This window comes from Salvelinus alpinus, chromosome 17, assembly GCF_045679555.1.
Source record: "Salvelinus alpinus chromosome 17, SLU_Salpinus.1, whole genome shotgun sequence".
Classification (NCBI taxonomy): domain Eukaryota; kingdom Metazoa; phylum Chordata; class Actinopteri; order Salmoniformes; family Salmonidae; genus Salvelinus; species Salvelinus alpinus.
The window spans coordinates 3,181,791-3,202,263 of record NC_092102.1 but is presented as its reverse complement, the minus strand read 5'-3'; the positions used below and the strand labels follow the sequence as shown (position 1 = coordinate 3,202,263).

Below are 20,473 nucleotides of genomic sequence, written 5' to 3'. Positions count from 1 at the left end.
ACAACAAAATGTGGAATAAGTCAAGGGGTATGAATATTTTCTGAAGGCACTATATCCTCCAAACACCGGCTTCTTGGGCTTGATTATGGTCTAGGCTAATAAGAGTGACTCATTTTGATGATGTCATCACCCCAACCTCATAACATGATGTTGCATCTGAGCTTATCATGCCTGAGGGCCCACTGTGCATTAGACTGCATACATGTTGTTTGGCTCTGTGTGCATCATATTGGCATTACAACAAAGATCTGATTTCCCTCTTCTTGTTGCTTTCTCTCTCCCCCACTTTCTCTTTACTCCATTATTTCCCTTGATCTCTTTCTCTCTCTCTCGCTCGTCCCTGTCTCCCTCTCTCTCCCCCTCTCTCTCTCTTCCCCATCTCTTCCCATCCATCCCGCCATCCATTAAGTAACATGCAAATATCACCAAAATAACAACTTTCGGAATTCGCTGTCGCTAATAATGTGTTTGTCGCGCTCAAGTTTCAGTTCACGCTGCACCTTTCCTCTCCCCTGTCATGTTACATTCGAATTCTAACCAGCTTTATCGGCATCACGGGAAAAGCCAATGTTGTCAAAGTGATTTATAGTGTCCTATCACTTCACATAGAAAAGGGAAAAGCAAATACAGATGTCACGAGAGACATCTCTCTCTCTATTCTCTCTCTTTATCCACTCTCTTTCTTTCCCCTTTACCTAAAATATAATATCTTTCTCTATTGATATCATCACATGTTTTCAGGCATATACCACAGTATAACCTTACATTGAATTGTTTGCCCTATTCAACTGTTAAAATACTTCAAACAGTTTGATACGTGTTAAGCCTATGTTGTTAGCATATTCCTATACTGGCTTTTAAGTAGAACATATGAATTCTTAATAGAGGAAGCTTTGCTTCCATTATGCACACTGGCATACCACTTACAGTGAATACATCTTTTGGACATGCATTCTCTGTGGTATGCTAGTATGGACAGTGGGACGTAACCAAGCCTCACTTCATCCCCTACACACAGGTGTACATGCAGAGCACAGACTACTACTGCACCCTGATGAGTGCCCAGGCTAACCTGGCTGAGCTGTTCCCCCCCAAAAGACACCCCCTCCCCTCACGCCCTAGTTACCATGGCAGCCCATTCCAGTTCAACTGTCACCAGAGCCAAGGATAAGGTAGGTAGGCGGCAGGCAGCTGGCATAAAAAACATGTCTACTCAGTCAACTGTGTTTGAACTAGCCTGGTTGCATTGTAACCAATGAAAGAGTCCCAAAAGTGCAAACCCAGCCCATCTGACCTGGCACTCCAGGTAGGATCAATCAAACATATTTGAAAGAAAATACTAGTTCTATTGGTTTTCTGTGGCGCTTGATGTGAGACTCAATATCATTACGCCCATTTGAGATGTGATTGTGAGCATGGATCTTTCACATCCATTTCCCTTACCAATAGGCCATTTGGCAGTGGGATGGAAATGGCGATAAAAACAAAACAAAGGACCGCTAATAAAGCAAAGCTGTAAACTGAGTTTACATGAATTTTACCGGACACATTTGACATCGGATTCAAACTTGTGTTTTTGTCTTGGATTTGACAAGCTGCTTCACAGTAGACATGACATAGCATGTTCAGACTTGGGTCAAATTCATAGCAGTATGTCAAAAAATGTCAAATACTGCTTGAGCTTGATTGTGTTGCCCGATCCAATTGAATCAAATAGAATAGTCCCAACATGGAAAACTCCAAGATATACCAAGCACACCTCAATAACTTTTATGAGTTTGTTGACAACTTGTTGTTGTTTATGTCATTGTTTTTTTATGTTTGTTTTTGTTGTTCTGTCGCGTCATTTCAAGTCATATCATGTGATAGATATGCTTTGAGCAATATGCCATGAAACCCTTTTCCTCCCAACCCTGTCTCTCCCTATTCATCTTGTCCCATAAATACATTTTTGACTCACTTGCTACATGTGTTTGTTATCCAAAGACTGAATTAATTGTCTGATTGTCACAAAGGCCTTTTTAGTTATTTTGGTGCGACATCAAGTCCTCAGCGATATTCTCAGTCAATTTTCTCTGTCGTCTTCCAAAAAGCTGCTCAACGCAATTTCTCTCACCTTCTCAGAGCTGTTAATTAACCACAGGATGGAATTAAAATGAAAAGGTTTTAATTAAACTGAGTCCCATCATGATTCCTATTAAGGAGTAATCTGGCAATTTATGGAGGCGTCCGTTGGTACGTTTTACTACCCTCTGGTGGGAACATGGAGTAACTGAAAAATTGTGTCACCCTTGGTACATCTCAATATTCAAAAGTGGTTTCCTCTCCTTGTGTCATTCAATGTGATCTGAAGGAATTGAGCAGCTGAAGGCCTAATAGGGTTTAAAGGTGTAATATGTCGAAATCGCTCCGCCATTACCTGATTGCTAAAATTCGATCATGTTCGCCTGATTTCAGTTTACGTGACGTCAGGCAATATATAGTATATAGAGAATCTTTGTACAATCTAAACGGCTGTGAAATATGTTTTCAATAACCAAAAATATTGCATTGTCAGCTGTTTTTAAGCTGGTGTACAAAACTGAAAGTAAAAAGAGCAAAAGCAAAACTCCAGGACTGGAAGCAGAGAATTAGCACACACAGAACGGATCTACCGCTAATCAGACTTGCTTTCAATGATAATGACAGATCTACAACTCACATTTCTGTGTGAATTTGGTCAGGTCACACAAATCTACATACTGGACCTTGAATCTATCGCTACATACTGACAGTAATCAACACTTGTCAAGTATTTTGCATCAGTGTAGATGAAGGGAAGAACAATAAGATCCTTCCACTGAGTAATTTTTGCTCTTGGCTAAGCACTGGGTAAAAAACAACTTGGTACAGTGCACTTATTTGACAAGACATATGGTTTTAATAATCAACTGTTTATGGAGGCAAAAAGCTAATGTGACAGAATATATTGATTGCTTTTAAGAATCCGTCAGTCACAGTAATACATTTGACTGACTGGATTTAAGAAAAAAAAAATCTTATAAGATCAATATCATGTAATGAATGTAGTTATGATCCCACAGCGATTTATACAGGAACTCTCCAACCACACTGGGTACCCTGTGTCTAAGCTGCTGGGCAGGAATTCCATCTGGAGGGTCTACGACACTTTCCTGTCAGGTACTGGACTACCATATGTAGCTCACTACATACACACGCTGACTCTGATATCAACACCATGCCACATGTATGTAGTGTTTCCCCCGTGGAACTAGTTGCATGTCCCCTTCTGAGGGTGGGGAGCAAGGTGACCAGAGAATAGAGTCCCAAATGGCACCCTAGTCGCTTTATAGTGCATTACTTTTATGGAGGGCCTATAGGGCTCTGGTCAAAAATAGTGCACTAAATAGGGAATAATTTGAGACGCATGCATACATTACATACATATACTTGGTTAACACCCAGTAAACTCACGTTTCCTGCACGCTGTCTGTGTAACTTCATAACACTGGTGTCAGAATGGGGATACCTCCTGCCTAGCTCTCTTGCCCTGTGTCTAAAATATTTTGTATTTTATTGGTTTCTATTGACAACGTTGGTGCCAGAAAGTCTGGATATTGCTTTTTGGACCTGTGTTCCCCATCTGGGAATAGGCAGTCTAGGTGAAACACTGCCATGTGATCATCTGGGCCTTTGGGCTTAATACTTCAATAGCACATTGAATTGAGAAATATTCATGATTATGTAAGAGGTAGACTTGGCCATAATTGCAGTAATACGCGTTCGCAATAGTGCAACGTGTACTTCCAACATCTCTTATTTTTAGAGATGGCTATAAATGGAAAGACTTACACAAGCCATGTAATACATGACGCATCCCAAAAAGAACCCTATTACCTTTATATAGTACACTACATTTGACCATGAGTCCCTATGGGCCGCGGGCAAAATGTGCGTACCACAAAGGGAATATGGTGCCACTTGTGACGCAGCCACAGTAATTACATGGGTATAGGCTTGGTCGTGACTCGTGTTATGGAAGATTACGCTTCAAACAGAATGATGCTAATGGTTGTCATTGTACCCGTTAGAGGAATCACAACCTGACCACTCCGGGCTGGGCCACACAGGAAGTACTCAACACCATACAGGAAATAGCCTCATTTGAGGTCGTGCTCAGTGTTGTCACACACAAGAGAAAGGCCCTCGGGAGGTGAAAGGTTAGAGTTCAAACGTTGCCAGAGATGCTATGGGCTGTAAAAGAGTTGAGGTAATGTTGCTTTAAGGTTGTGGCTGTGGGCTGAGAAGTTGAGTAGTGGAATATGCTGGGCCTTGTGAGTTGGTCTGAATGTTATGGTAATAGAAGGTTGGATTATGCCAACTGTTTGCTTGTATGTCACCGTGATTGTTTTTTATAATGTTGATCCAATGTTTGTTTAATGTTTAGGGGTTCTGTTGAATGCCATCCTGAGGAATTTCTCCAAGACAATGGAGCAGGCGCAAGTTCATCATGTATTCAACGGTTTGTGAACGCCAAAGGCACACACACACACGCGTGCGCCCAAAATGCACACACTTCATATTATGCAATCAGACATTTACTAGCATGTCTCCGTATTCATATTTACACATTCACAAGCACACACACGCGTGACCGTACATACAAACACAATGGTTATGCGATGTGATGATGCAATTTAATACGACACCAATTAATTCTATGTGACCTGATGTGTACGTCTCTCTCTCTAGTATGGATCCACCCTCATCACGCTCCAGGGTGCCCTAGACATGTACAACAGTCTTCTTCCTCCTTACACTGTCTGTCAGCTCTTTGAGTTCTACCAAGAGGATGGTGGGTAATGTAGTATTAGTTGCAATACCTCTAGAAATGATACAGTATGTACAAGGCTAATGTTTTAGCGCGATACCCTGGATAGGTTGTTTTAGATGTTCTTCTTGATTTAAATGACAACTAAATGGTATGTGATATGTGAAACGAGTATGAAAGTGTTATAGAAATCTGCATAACACGCGACTGTATCTGTAAAGGGAAATTCCAGGTGAACAAAAAAGAGAGCAAAGAAAATAAAACATCTATCTGGTTTAGTACAAGTTGCAACAGGGAGACAACCTCCAGCATGGGAACATAGAAAAATGTAATGAAATGTTATGACATGGTCATCACTAGGGCTGTGGCAGTGATGACATTTTGTCAGTTAGTGATTGTCAAGCAAATAACTGCCGGTCTCATGGTAATTGAGTTTTTTAAATTAACATAAACACATTTAGCATCTCCTGTCTTCCACGCACAGCCTACGAGCCACCGATGCAGACCTTTGGAACTTCTACATTTAAAAAATTATAATAAATCCATGTGTAACGATCGTCTGATGAAGAAGGAGTGGACCAAGGTGCAGCGTGGTGTTCATGATATTTATTTAACTCAGAACACTAAGACAAAATAACAAAAATAGACCAACACGAAACAGTTCTGTCTGGTGCAGACACAAAGACAGAAAACAACTACCCACAAACACAGGTGGGAAAAGGCTACCTAAGTATGGTTCTCAATCAGAGACAACGATAGACAGCTGCCTCTGATTGAGAACCACACCCGGCCAAACACATAGAAATAGACGACATAGAACAAACATAGAATGCCCACCCCAACTCACGCCCTGACCAACCAAAATAGAGACATAAAAAGGATCTCTAAGGTCAGGGCGTGACACCATGTAATATAGCCTACACCATCACAATAAATCTACATTTTTATTTTAGACAGGTCTAAAGAAACATGATATGAAGAAAATGTCTATTTCAGAAGAACAGAATAGCATACTGTGCATTATTATCCTTATGTTTGACCCTGATCGGGTTATGCCATATGGCTGTGGGCTATTCTCAAAAGTGACCACAAATTAATGTGATTATGCATGTAATGCTGTTATTATAAAGGTGCGTTTTTTATGGTAAAAATGATCTTCCCCAAACTTGAAACTCACGTGCTGCGAATGTATGCCAGTTAGTCTGTACACTCGTTGTAAAGCGGTTTAATGTGCTTCATTTTAAGAAGTTATTTGGCCACTTTAGTTGTGATACAAACCTTATCAAAATATATAGGCCTATGGGCTAGGTTACATATGGTGTGGGACTATGATTTGAAAAAGTTTTGGGGAAAAATGTATGCGCCTTTTGCATTAGTCATTCACAAGTGATAGGCTAATATTGTCACCATCACACTATTCTTGATTTAATCTTGTCTTTACATATACTAAATAATTAATGAGAGAAATTTGTTTCGATTTAAGATGGACCATTGTCATGCAACAGTCTCAAAACTGGGCCAGCGAGGGGGGGAAAAAGTAATCTATGCATTTAAATAGCGAATGGACAACGCTTTTTTTGTGGTTAATTTTCATGCCAGCCAGGTAGGCTATACTCCTGTCTTAAAGAAAAGCAATGCGCTTAATATTAGGAAGGTTGAGAAATAAATATAGTAGGCCGAGCCTATAGAAAGCTGATAGACACCGTCAATTGCATAGCCTGTAGAAATGTTGCGCAACATGAGCTCATGGGCTCTCATTAAGTGTTTGATTAGATTTTTGATTACAATTTACATTGATGTCAGAGTGATTAGAGGGACAACAGAGTGCGGAGTACATGGCAGTTAGCACGTTTGGTAGGCTACTAATGACCATCAGCAACATCAGAGTATGGAGAAGCCTAATTACCATGACTAAACGGTCACAATTTGACTGCCATCATGACTCGTGATCGCCGGTGTGGCGGTAATATGGTCACCGTAACAGCCCTAGTCATAACTATGTCATAATGTCATAACAGCTGACATAACTTGTCATAACCTGTCAAAATATCGTCATAACACTGTCATGACCCATATATATATACACCTGTTATTTCGTTATTTTATGGCTGGTTACGACATCTACATAAGTGTCAAAACCCACATTTATTCTAATTCGTTTTTTTCCTAACAAGAAGTTCCCTTTCGTTTGAAAGTTTGTTTCTTAAATCCTTTGTTGTTGCAATGAATTCTTTACAGTCATGTTTTTTTCATCATACATCCAATAACTTGTAGAAAATACACTTTATGATACTGAAGAATCGTTACGACCATAATTATATAAGCCAGATAGGCCTATCACGTACATGCACTTATATCAGTCATCAGTCAAAAAGAGAGCGTCTTGTCCTGCTTTTATAATCTGCTCCTGCATTCATCCCAGTCACCAGCAACAGAGCATTGGGATAGGTGCATGTCTGCCATCAATTTGTGTGCAATTACAATGATCATTCATTATGGTAAAACAATTAAACAATATAAACATACTGTTTACAGAAAGGCTATGTTGTAATGTAATGTTTTGCCTTGTTTTGTGGGTTTTACACTCTTATGTACAGTAGAAGTCGGAAGTTTACATACATACACCTTAGCCAAATACATTTAAACTCAGTTTTTCACAATTCCTGACATTTAATCCTAGGAAAAATTCCCTGTCTTAGGTCAGTTAGGATCACCACTTTATTTTAAGAATGTGAAATGTCAGAATAATAGTAGAGAGAATTATTTATTTCAGCTTTTATTTCTTTCATCACATTCCCAGTGGGTCAGACGTTTACATACACTCAATTAGTATTTGGTAGCATTGCCTTTAAATTGTTTAGCTTGGGTCAAACGTTTTGGGTAGCCTTCCACAAGCTTCCCACAATAATTTGGGTGAATTTTGTCCGATTCATGCTGACAGAGCAGGTGTAACTGAGTCATGTTTTTAGGCCTCCTTGCTCGCACACACTTTTTAATTTCTGCCCACACATTTTCTATAGGATTGAGGTCAAGGCTTTGTGATGGCCACTCCAGTACCTTGACTTTGTTGTCCTTAAGCCATTTTGCCACAACTTTGGAAGTATGCTTGGGGTCATTGTCCATTTGGAGACCATTTGCGACAAAGCTAAATCAAATTTGATTTGATTTGAGCTTTAACTTCCTGACTGATGTCTTGAGATGTTGCTTCAATATATCCACATAATTTTCTTCCCTCATGATACCATCTATTCTGTGAAGTGCAACAGTCCCTCCTGCAGCAAAGCACCCCCACAACATGATGCTGCCACCCCCGTGCTTCATGGTTTGGATGGTGTTCTTTGGCTTGCAAGCCTCCCCCTTTTTCCTCCAAACATAACGATGGTCATTCTGGCCAAACAGTTCTATTTTTGTTTCATCAGACCAGAGGATATTTCTCCAAGAAGTACGATCTTTGTCTCCATGTGCAGTTGCATACCGTAGTCTGGCATTTTTATGGCGGTTTTGGAGCAGTGGCTTCTTCCTTGCTGAGCGGCCTTTCAGCTTATGTCGATATAGGACTTGTTTTACTGTGGACATACAGTGGGGAGAACAAGTATTTGATACACTGCCGATTTTGCAGGTTTTCCTACTTACAAAGCATGTAGAGGTCTGTCATTTTTATCATAGGTACACTTCAACTGTGAGAGACGGAATCTAAAACAAAAATCCAGAAAATCACATTGTATGATTTTTAAGTAATTAATTTGCATTTTATTGCATGACATAAGTATTTGATCACCTACCAACCAGTAAGAATTCCGGCTCTCACAGACCTGTTAGTTTTTCTTTAAGAAGCCCTCCTGTTCTCCACTCATTACCTGTATTAACTGCACCTGTTTGAACTCGTTACCTGTATAAAAGACACCTGTCCACACACTCAATCAAACAGACTCCAACCTCTCCACAATGGCCAAGACCAGAGAGCTGTGTAAGGACATCAGGGATAAATTGTAGACCTGTACAAGGCTGGGATGGGCTACAGGACAATAGCCAAGCAGCTTGGTGAGAAGGCAACAACTGTTGGCACAATTATTAGAAAATGGAAGAAGTTCAAGATGACGGTCAATCACCCTCGGTCTGGGGCTCCATGCAAGATCTCACCTCGTGGGGCATCAATGATCATGAGGAATGTGAGGGATCAGCCCAGAACTACACGGCAGGACCTGGTCAATGACCTGAAGAGAGCTGGGACCACAGTCTCAAAGAAAACCATTAGTAACACACTACGCCGTCATGGATTAAAATCCTGCAGCGCACGCAAGGTCCCCCTGCTCAAGCCAGCGCATGTCCAGGCCCGTCTGAAGTTTGCCAATGACCATCTGGATGATCCAGAGGAGGAATGGGAGAAGGTCATGTGGTCTGATGAGACAAAAATAGAGCTTTTTGCTCTAAACTCCACTCGCCGTGTTTGGAGGAATAGAAGGATGAGTACAACCCCAAGAACACCATCCCAACCGTGAAGCATGGAGGTGGAAACATCATTCTTTGGGGATGCTTTTCTGCAAAGGGGACAGGACGACTGCACCGTATTGAGGGGAGGATGGATGGGGCCATGTATCGCGAGATCTTGACCAACAACCTCCTTCCCTCAGTAAGAGCATTGAAGATGGGTCGTGGCTGGGTCTTCCAGCATGACAACGACCCGAAACACACAGCCAGGGCAACTAAGGAGTGGCTCCGTAAGAAGCATCTCAAGGTCCTGGAGTGGCCTAGCCAGTCTCCAGACCTGAACCCAATAGAAAATCTTTGGAGGGAGCCGAAAGTCCGTATTGCCCAGCGACAGCCCCGAAACCTGAAGGATCTGGAGAAGGTCTGTATGGAGGAGTGGGCCAAAATCCCTGCTGCAGTGTGTGCAAACCTGGTCAAGAACTACAGGAAACGTATGATCTCTGTAATTGCAAACTAAGGTTTCTGTACCAAATATTCAGTTCTGCTTTTCTGATGTATCAAATACTTATGTCATGCAATAAAATGCAAATTAATTACTTAAAAATCATACAATGTGATTTTCTGGATTTTTGTTTTAGATTCCTTCTCTCACAGTTGAAGTGTACCTATGATAAAAATTACAGACCTCTACATGCTTTGTAAGTAGGAAAACCTGCAAAATTGTCAGTGTATCAAATACTTGTTCTCTCCACTGTAGATACTTTTGTACCTGTTTCCTCCAGCAGCTTCACATGGTCCTTTTCTGTTGTTCTGGGATTGATTTGAACTTTTTTCGCAACAAAGTACGTTCATCTCTAGGAGACAGAATGCGTCTCCTTCCTGAGCGGTATGATGGCTGCGTGGTCCCATGGTGTTTATACTTGCGTACTATAGTTTGTACAGATTAACATGGTAACTTCAGGCGTTTGGAAATTGCTCCCAATGATGAACCAGACTTATGGAGGTCTACAATTTTTTTTCCTGAGGTCTTGGCTGATTTCCTTTGATTTTCCCATGATGTCAAGCAAAGGGGCACTGAGTTTGAAGGTAGGCCTTGAAATACATCCACAGGTACACCTCCAATTGACTCAAATGATGCCAATTAGCCTATCAGAAACTTCTAAAGCCATGAGATAATTTTCTGGAATTTTCTAAGCTGTTTAAAGGCAGTCAACTTAGTGTATGTAAACTTCTGACCCACTGGAATTGTGATACAGTGAATTATAAGTGAAATAATCTGTTATAAAATAATCTGTTATAAACAATTGTTGGAAAAATTACTTTTGTCATGCACAAAGTAGATGTCCTAACCGACTTGCCAAAACTATAGTTTGTTAACAAGACATTTGTGGAATAGTTGAAAAACGAGTTTTAATGACTCAAACCTAAGTGTATGTAAACTTCCGACTTCAACTGTAAGTGTCATAACCAGACATAAAATAAGAGAAAAATGTCACAACAGTCTAAATGTTTCTGTCATGACAGTGTTATGACATGATTATGACCGTGAATGCTGATGATGATGCTGAATGTGTGAAGTAAAGTGTTACCGAAAAATGTCTCCCTCACCTTCTCGCAGCAGACCCTTATATCCTAATCACATACAGTATGTTCTGTAAACACATAACAAAAAGCATTGAATACAAGCTTACGTTTGAACTTAACTGGCACATTTAGACTGTTGCCAACTCTAGCAGAAGATAGGAGAAACTAGCCTAGTGACCATCAACCTTGCACGAACAGAATCATGTGTATTACAGGAACGAAACATATGATACATTGTGGTAATCACTTAACTGAATATGTACTTTATTCATCTTAAATTTCCCCTACATAGTCTGTGTGAACTATTCCAGATCCTATTCTCTTGACTTGTATTACTGCAATGACTCATCCTGTGGTCCCTACCAGACCCCTGTGTCTGGCTGTGAGATGACCCGTGCCCTCTCACCTCATTTTATGACCCGGTTAAAGATGTCATCTCAACGGACTGTGAGGCCGAGTGTGGGCTCACACCATTGTGGTCCAACACAGGTGAGAGAGGTAGTCCATATCTTCCTCATGGTTCAAAGGTTTTGCTTTGTTACTTTGGCAGAGGAGCTCATTGTTCTGTCATTCTATACAACAGAATAACCCTAAAATATTGCCACAGATAACTTAAAGTTATCACAATGTTTCCTCTGACACTGTCACTACTCATTGAAACGGGACTCTCTTTAAGACTGAAATCTTAAATCTGATTACTAAACTTCATTGCGTCTCTCGTGACTCTTGCAAAGTGGCGCTTGTAGTAGCAGTAGCTTTCCTATTGGTGGCACTGTTGACCAGCATAGCGGTGTTGATCCACCAGAAAAGAAAACTCCAGTGATGGGAAGTAGGGCTTTCCGAGGGTTGAATACGTTTTCCTTAAAACATCATGGCATGGAGATAAACGCTCTTATCCAGAGCGACTTACAATTAGTGCATTCATCTTAACCTCTAAAAGTCTAAGCCGTTGGGGGGAGGGTGGGTACTAAGCTAACATATGGAATTGTTTTAAGATGGTCATGGATCATTTAGTTTTTTGATTTGACATTATAGGACCACTTTAGGTATCCCCCCCAAAAATAAAAATGAATGTTTTGATAAAATATTGAATTTTGCCTTTACTATAGCCCATAGAAAAGCATTGAATAAGATATTCATAGACAGTAAAAAAGACATCTCCTATATCTAGGAGATAAAAGAAAGCTCAGTAAATATATATATATATATATTTTTGACACATATTTAACCCAATACTTTGGGGGACACAAAATTACCTCCATACCCATTTGTTTGTATGAGTTACCTTCAGACAAGTCCCGTGACACTTGAGGTGGTGAAAAACAGAGAACATCATCGTGTTCATGAGAGTCCTCTTTCCATTGAGTGGTCATAATAGTTTGTAGCTCAAACGGTTTGAACGCTACAAACGTTTTCGCGAGAAGACCAATTTTCGGGATGTTTTATGGTCTGACAAACACAGTTGTAGCTCAGCCACCTTCCACCACAGATGCGGAAGGCCGAAATAAGCGGATGTGGTGGATTGAGACGCAAACCACGCAAAACAATTATATCTCTAGCTTTAACTGACAGAATTTGATGGGGATGTTTTTATTATGTTACTTAGATTAACACACGGGTGCATCAACAGATTCTTAAGGATTAAGATAGCTAGGTGAGACTACGTCGCGGCTTTAAGAGGAAGGGTTTCAGAAGTTTTCAGAAGATTGGCGGGTACTCCACTGTCCTGACTTCCACCATTTGGGTTCCAGGACAGAGGAGAGCTTTGACTGGGCTGAGCGGGTGTTGCCCTCCCGTAAGACCAGAGGTCGCGGAATGGAGTTCTCGGGTTGGGATGTAGGGTTTGAGCATAGCCTGAAGGTAAGGAGGTGCTTACCCAGACTCTGGGTAAGCACCAGAGTCTTGAAGGTGATGCAAGCTTCTACTGGAAGCCAGTGGAGTGTGCGGAGGAGTGGGGTGACATTGGAGAATTTAGGAAGGTTGAACACCAGGGCTGCGGCATTCTGGATAAGTTGCAGGGGTTTGATGGCACAAGCGGGGAGCCCAGCCAACAGAGAGTTGCAGTAGTCTAGACGGGAGATGAAAAGTGTCTTGATTAGGACCTGCCCCGCTTCCTGTGTGAGGAAAGGTTGTACTCTATAGATGTTGTTGAGCATGAACCTGCAGGACTGAATCACTGCTTTGATGTTTGCAGAGGATGACAAGGTTATTTGCATTTCCCGGGAGGGGGACACCGTGGAGTTGTCAACCATGATGGAGAGGTCTTGGAGCGGGCAGGCCTTCCCTGGGAGGTAGAGCAGCTCTGTTTTGTCGAAGTTGAGCTTGAGGTGGTGGGCAGACATCCAAGCTGAGATGTCTGCCAGGCACGCAGAGATGCGTCTCGCCATCTGGGTGGCAGAAGGGGGGGGAAGTAGAAAAGTAGTTGAGTTCCATCTACATAGCAATGATAGGAGAGGCCATGTGAGGATATGACAGAGCCGAGTGACTTGATGCATGGAACTGAGCCCCTGGGGGAATTGGTCAGACTCCAGCCACCCAAGTTATCCTCTATGGGATTGGTGTCCCTAAACTGGGACGGTTGTTGCTAACGTGCGCTAATGTGACTAGAATGACGTTGTAAGTAACAGCCAACTTTCCAGGACATAGACATGTCCTATATGGGCAGAAAGCTTAAATTCTTGTTAATCTAACTGCAGTGCCCAATTTACAGTAGCTATTACAGTGGAAAAAAATACCATGCTATTGTTTGAGGAGATTGCACAAGAACAAAACACTTATCACGGCAACTGGTTTGATACATTCACCTCTGAAGGTAAATAATGTACTTACATTCAGTAATCTTGCTCTGATTTGTCATCCTGAGGGTCCCATAAATACAATTTAGCATAGTTTTGTTTGATAAAATCATTTTTTAAATTCAAATGTAGGAACTACGTTCTACAGTTTGAACCCCTGCTGCTAACCAGACTATCTGCATTAACCATTTTTGCATTGACCCTTTTTGACTCTATCCACACACACTGGACTCTGCCCACACACTCACACATACTTACACTGACATTTCTTTATACTTGTCAGATAGGCTACTACTGCTATACAGATATAAGCGTACAGAAGGAGGCAAATTCATAATTTTCTATCAGAATATTTATTACAAAGATAAGTATTATATTGCTAGATTGAAGCAGTAAATCTAGTAGGTCTAAAACATTATTGCTCACCTTAAATGCAACTGTCAGAGTCCACTGGAGCACACTCTCTTCATAGGCCTGCAGTAGCTTAAAACTTCTTAAGGCTAGCGGAACCCCTCGACAACATCTGCTGAAATATTTAACTTTCATACATTCACAAGCGCAATACACCAAATTAAAGCTTAACTTCTTGTTAATCTAGCCATCGTGTCCGATTTCAAAAAGGCTTTACAGTGAAAGCACACCATACGTTTATGTTAGGTCAGCGCCTAGTCACAGAAAAACATACAGCCATTTTCCAGCCAAAGAGAGAAGTCACAGAAAGCAGAAATAGAGATAAAATGAATCACTAACCTTTGATGATCTTCATCAGATGACACTCATAGGACTTCATGTTACACAATACATCTATGTTTTGTTCGATAAAGTTCATATTTATATCCAAAAATCTCAGTTTACATTGGCGCGTTATGTTTAGTAATGTTGTGCCTCGAAAACATCCGGCGAATTTGCAGAGAGCCCACATCAATTTACAGAAATACTCATCATAAACTTTGATAAAAGATACAAGTGTTATGCATATAATTAAAGATATACTTCTCCTTAATGCAACCGCTGTGTCAGATTTCAAAAAAGCTTTACGGAAAAACAACACCATGCAATAATCCAAGTACAGCGCTAAGCCACAAAAACAAGCCAGACAGATACCCTCCATGTTGTGGAGTCAGTAAAAGTCAGAAATAGCGTTATAAATATTCACTTACCTTTGATGATTTACATCAGAATGCACTCCCAGGAATCCCAGTTCCACAATAAATGTTTGTTTTATTCCATAAAGTTAATCTTTATGTTCAAATACCTCCTTTTTGTTAGCGCGTTTAGTTCACCAATCAAAATTCACAAGGCAAGTCCAGACGAAAGTCAAAAAAGTTATATTACAGTTCGTAGAAACATGTCAAACGATGTATAGACACAATCTTTAGGATGTTTTATCATACATATTCAATAATGTTTCAACCGGACAATTCCTTTGTCTTTAGAAATGAAAAGGAACGAAGCTCGATCTCACAGCCGCGCACTTGACTTAGCTCAAGGCATTCTGCCAGACCCCTTAGTCAAACAGCTCTTATTCGCTCCCCCTTCATAGTAGAAGCCTGAAACAAGGTTCTAAAGACTGTTGACATATAGTGGAAGCCTTGGGAAGTGCAATATGACCCCATTTACACTGTATATTCGAAAGGCGGTGACTTAAAACTACAAACCTCTGATTTTCCACTTCCTGGTTGGATTTTTCTCAGGTTTTCACCTGCCATATGAGTTCTGTTATACTCACAGACATCATTCAAACAGTTTCAGAAACTTCAGAGTGTTTTCTATCCAAATCTACCAATAATATGCATATCCTAGCATCTGGGCCTGAGTAGCAGGCAGTGTACTCTGGGCACGCTTTTCATCCGAACGTGAAAATACTGCCCCCTAACTAATAATAGCCATACAACACCAAACCTTCACAACATAAGTTTTTAACTGTATTAGGCTAATATCAAAAGTAAGTAAAGTCATTGTTTATAGGGAAAATACGAACAGGTTATTATATTACGGCATGAAATTAAGTTTTGCATCTTGCCTGTTCATGGTTTAAGTACGAGTAGCATAGTAGGCCTACAGGTAATTCTATTATATTGCGGCAAAGATGGTATGTTACGAATTACAATTACACTCAGTAGCGAGTTCCAAACTGCCTCTGGAAGCAACGTCAGCACAAGAACTGTTCGTCTGCAGCTTCATGAAATGGGTTTTCCATGGCCGAGCAGCCGCACACAAGCCTAAGATCACCATGCGTAATGCCAAGCGTCGGCTGGAGTGGTGGAAAGCTCACCGCTATTGGACTCTGGAGCATTCTCTGGAGTAATGAATCACTCTGGCAGTCCAATGGACGAATCTGGGTTTGGTGGATGCTGGGAGAATGCTACCTGCCCCAATGCATAGTGCCAACTGTAACGTTTGGTGGAGGAGGAATAATGGTCTGGGGCTATTTTCCTTGGTTCTAGTGAAAGAAAATCTTAACGCTACACCATTCAATGACATTCTAGACGATTCTGTGCTTCCTACTTTGTGGCAACAGTTTGGGGAAGGCCCTATTCTGTTTCAGCATGACAATGCCCTCGTGCACAAAGCAAGGTCCATACAGAAATGGTTTGTCAAGATCGGTGTGGAAGAACTTGACTGGCCTGCACAGAGCCCTGACCTCAACCCCATCGAACACCTTTGTGATGAATTGGACTGCTGTCTGCAAGCCAGGCCTAATCGCCCAACATCAGTGCCTGACCTCACTAATGCTCTTGTGGCTGAATTGAATCAAGTCCCCGCAGCAATGTTCCAACATTTAGTGGAAAGCCTTCCCAGAAAAGTGGAGGCTGCTATAGCAGCAAAGGGGGGACCAACTCCATATAAATGCCCGTGATTTTGGAACGTTCGACGAGCAGTTGTCCACATAATTTTGGCAATGTGGTGTATTAATTTGCAATGTACTACTCTGATTCCACAAAATAGAGAACATGGTTAAAAGGGAAAAAAACTCTGCATCTCAATTCTGATCTCCTTCCTCCTTGTCCTCCTTATCCTCCTTGAGAGCTTAGGGAAAAGAAGAAAATGGAACATTCAGGTGCTGTTCATACTGCATGGTCAATATACTTGAGATAATGTACAGCATAATGCTTCATTAAAACTAATACTGTAACGGTGTTCCTCCTCCTCTTCATACGAAGAGGAGGAGTAGTGATTCGACCAAGGCGCAGCGTTGTGATATGACATGATATTTATTTAAACAAGACGAAAACAAACTATACTTGACTAACTAACAAAACAATAAACGATGTAGACAGACCTGGACGACGAACTTACATGAAACACGAAGAACGCAATAACAGGAAAACTGACTACATAAAACGAACAAACAAACAAAACCGAAAACAGTCCCGTGTGGCGTAACATACTGACACAGGAGACAACCACCCACAAACAAACAGTGTGAAAACACCTACCTTAATATGGCTCTCAATCAGAGGAAATGAAAACCACCTGCCTCTAATTGAGAGCCATATCAGGTCACCCTTTAAACCAACATAGAAACAGAAAACATAGACTGCCCACCCAAACTCACGTCCTGACCAGCTAACACATACACAAACTAACAGAAAACAGGTCAGGAACGTGACAAATACATTTGATCAATCATAATGAAAGTACTATTTTTGAACCCATGCTGTTTTTTCCCATTACAATGACAATCATTATACGATTGTACAAATACAGTACATGCATATTTTTACCTTGTGTTGCTACAAAGCATTTTTCTCCTCTCCCTGTTTCACTCTCCCCATCCTTTCGTCCTAACACATATCCATCCCTCCCTCTCTCCATACTTTATCTCCAGCTTGCACTCCTTCCCTCCACTCCCCTCCCTCACCGCTCTCTCCAGCTTGCATTCCATCTCTTCTCTCTCCATCCCTTTCTCCTGACCTACACACACCACCCCTATCCTTCCCTCCACCCTCCCATCTCCATTCTTCCTATCTCTAGCTTGCACTACACCTCATATCTCTCCACCTCCCTTCCCCTCCGTCCCTCTCCATCCATACCTTGTACGAGCAGAGTGCACTCCACAACGTCCTCCCCCATAGCTTGTACGAGCAGTGTTGATGGCCGTGCAGGTGAACTTGCCCCTGTCATACTGGCTGGGCTTGCGGATATTCAGAGTCAACACCCCCTGGTTGTTCTGCATCAGGATTCTCAGATTCTCGGATTCTCCTCATTCACTTGAGCTTAGGCTGAGAGGGACCCCAAAAGAGACTTCGTGACAAGTATGTGACCTTAATGGCCTTCAATGTAATACAAATCAGGGAAAAGACTTGGTAACATGTTATTACATTTTTCATGAATAAGCCCATGGAAATGCTTGTAAATGTTTAGAAATGCGTATATAAATCCCTTTATGAATGACCATAAATGTTTATGTATGAATTTACCATACAGTATATGAAATTATGTTTCTGTTTTTTTACGTTGTAAAATATTGTTTTTATCTAATTCACTCTAATGTGCATTCATGACGAAGAAAGAAAACTGAATACGTTTACACGTCCTTTCAGGTCAGTGGCCATGAAGATGGTGACAAAGCAATTGGAGACATTTGGCACAGAGCCCCAATTTAAACCCCTGCATCTACAGTTAGCGCATTCAGACTGTTTGTCCCACAAAAAAGCCACTGACAGCAGAGCTGACGGTGGTACTGTAGCCTGCCACCACAGACCAGTCAAGCAGGGGCTGTACTATGAACTTGGGTGCAGTTTGCATGTCCTTCTCCTTGAATGGAGGTGGGTTGTACTCCAATCCTGATTGAAAAAGAGGTTATTATACAGTGAATTAATATGGAGTGGTAATGAATTCATACTGTAACGGATGTCTCTGAAACACATACTGTAGGCCTTGTTGATATAATGTATGTAAGCATGTACAGCACATACACACACACCTATCTAAGGTATGACGTCTGAGGTTCTCACTGAAGACACTGAACATGTACTGGTTCTCCATGATCAGGTCTGAGGCTGTGCAGTTTGTCCTTCTGTTGTGCTCATAAATACTGAACCAGTCCTAGAGAGAGGGAAAGAGAAAGATATGGAATGGATAGGAGAGAGAGAGCGAGGTGGGGGGAGATGGAAAGGGAGAGGTAGAGAGAGCGAAAGAGAGAATTCAGGACAGTGGTTAGTTGCAGTGATCTGGTGTTTCGAGACACTTTAAGAATTCCATTGTGTCCATTACCAAATAATTACATTTGTGAGACTGACCATTCCACAACAGTTGTTTTTTCCCCCAAATACCATGCCACAATCCTATACATTAACCCATCACTTTGCATACTGGGGGATGGAGTATTTGATCCCTTTTTCCCTCACTTTCTCACATTGGTCTTTTTGTCTACCTTCTGTATTGTGTAACCGGTGATCTTAGAGACGCCGTAGTCCTTGTGTGGCTTCCACTCCAGCGCAGCACTGAAGCCCCACAAATCTGTGACCTTCACAACCTCTGGAGGCCCAGGCGTGTCTGATTGGACAAGAATATGGGGTCATTTTTTTACGATTAGGGTAAGAAAATGGCAAGATGTTTACTACAAAAAAGCCAGTATATTCGGACCCACGGCACAACAATGCAAAAAGTACTTGTGGCAACAGTAGCTACTTCAGGTCTCAGGAAGGCAGCAGCGTTGTTAAATTACTTAGCCATCCGCTTCACTATGATCCTGGGTTGTGTTTATTAAGCATTAAACAGACTGAAAAAAGAGGAGGGACTTATCCAATAAGAAACACACATTTTTGTGTTCCGTTGCAAAACATTTTCCGTTTGCCTGCTCTAATGAACACGACCCTTTCATCTTCAGTTGTCTTTCTTCTCTTACCTACGATCCTGATTTCCAGAGTAGCCCTGGCTTTAATCTGCAGGACCAACCTGTACATCACAGAGTGGGCTCTCTCAGCCGAGCGGATGAACAGGATATAGTCCATGCTGGAACTGCGTGTGCTGCTAACTCAAATGTCAACTTCTTCCCCATCCTCACTGTTAGTCTACACCTGTTGTTCACAAAGCATGTGACAATTGAAATTGTATTTGACACCAGTAGTGAGAGCACGTGGAGCAGACACAGATCCTCTCCATGCCACCTGGTAGGAGCGGCCTGCCAGGGAGCGTTGCTTACCCTATTAGACAAAGCAATACTTTGTTCAGAATAGAAACAAGTGAAGGAACAAACAGTAGCTGTCAATGGCTAACTGCAGTGGTACCTGGTAAACTTCACGAGATATTGGGCACCTAATAAGATGTTCAAGTTTGATAAGCTTGTCCCATATAGAGTGATTCTGTAGAACACATAGCATTCAGCTTCGGTTCATACTTCATAATACACGAAACCATTGCGGTGTAATGGGTAACTTTGAACAACAGACCTGGAAGGGGATGGTCAGATTCATTTTGTCGCCTACTCTTCTGTGGTCGGTTGCACAAGTTGGGCATAAAAATGTTGGCCGTAAATGCTAGGTCGGGCGTAGCTACGTCCGACTTTGGGATCAGAATTTACACCTATTGCACCAACACAAAATAAGACTGCAACCCCTATTACTAGCCCAAGTCTATATTGCTGTCATCAAGGAAAAGGGTGGCTACTTTGAAGAATCCCAAAAATGTTACATATTTAGATTTTTTTAACACACTTTTTGGTTACTACATGATTCGATATGTGTTATTTCATAGTTTTGATGTCTTCACTATTATTCTACAATGTAGAAAATAGTAAAAAATAAAGAAAAACCCTTGAATGAGTAGGTGTGTCAACTTTTGACTAGTACTGTATATAGAAATACAGCATGGCTCTTGTAGCAATTTA

At 41.4% G+C, this 20,473-nt stretch overlaps 1 pseudogene; it reads left to right on the top strand.

Moving 5' to 3' along the window:
- The first annotated feature begins 1,127 nt into the window (after window positions 1–1,127).
- On the top strand, window positions 1,128–11,666 carry LOC139543210 (testicular acid phosphatase homolog; annotated as a pseudogene).
- The last annotated feature ends 8,807 nt before the right edge of the window (window positions 11,667–20,473 follow it).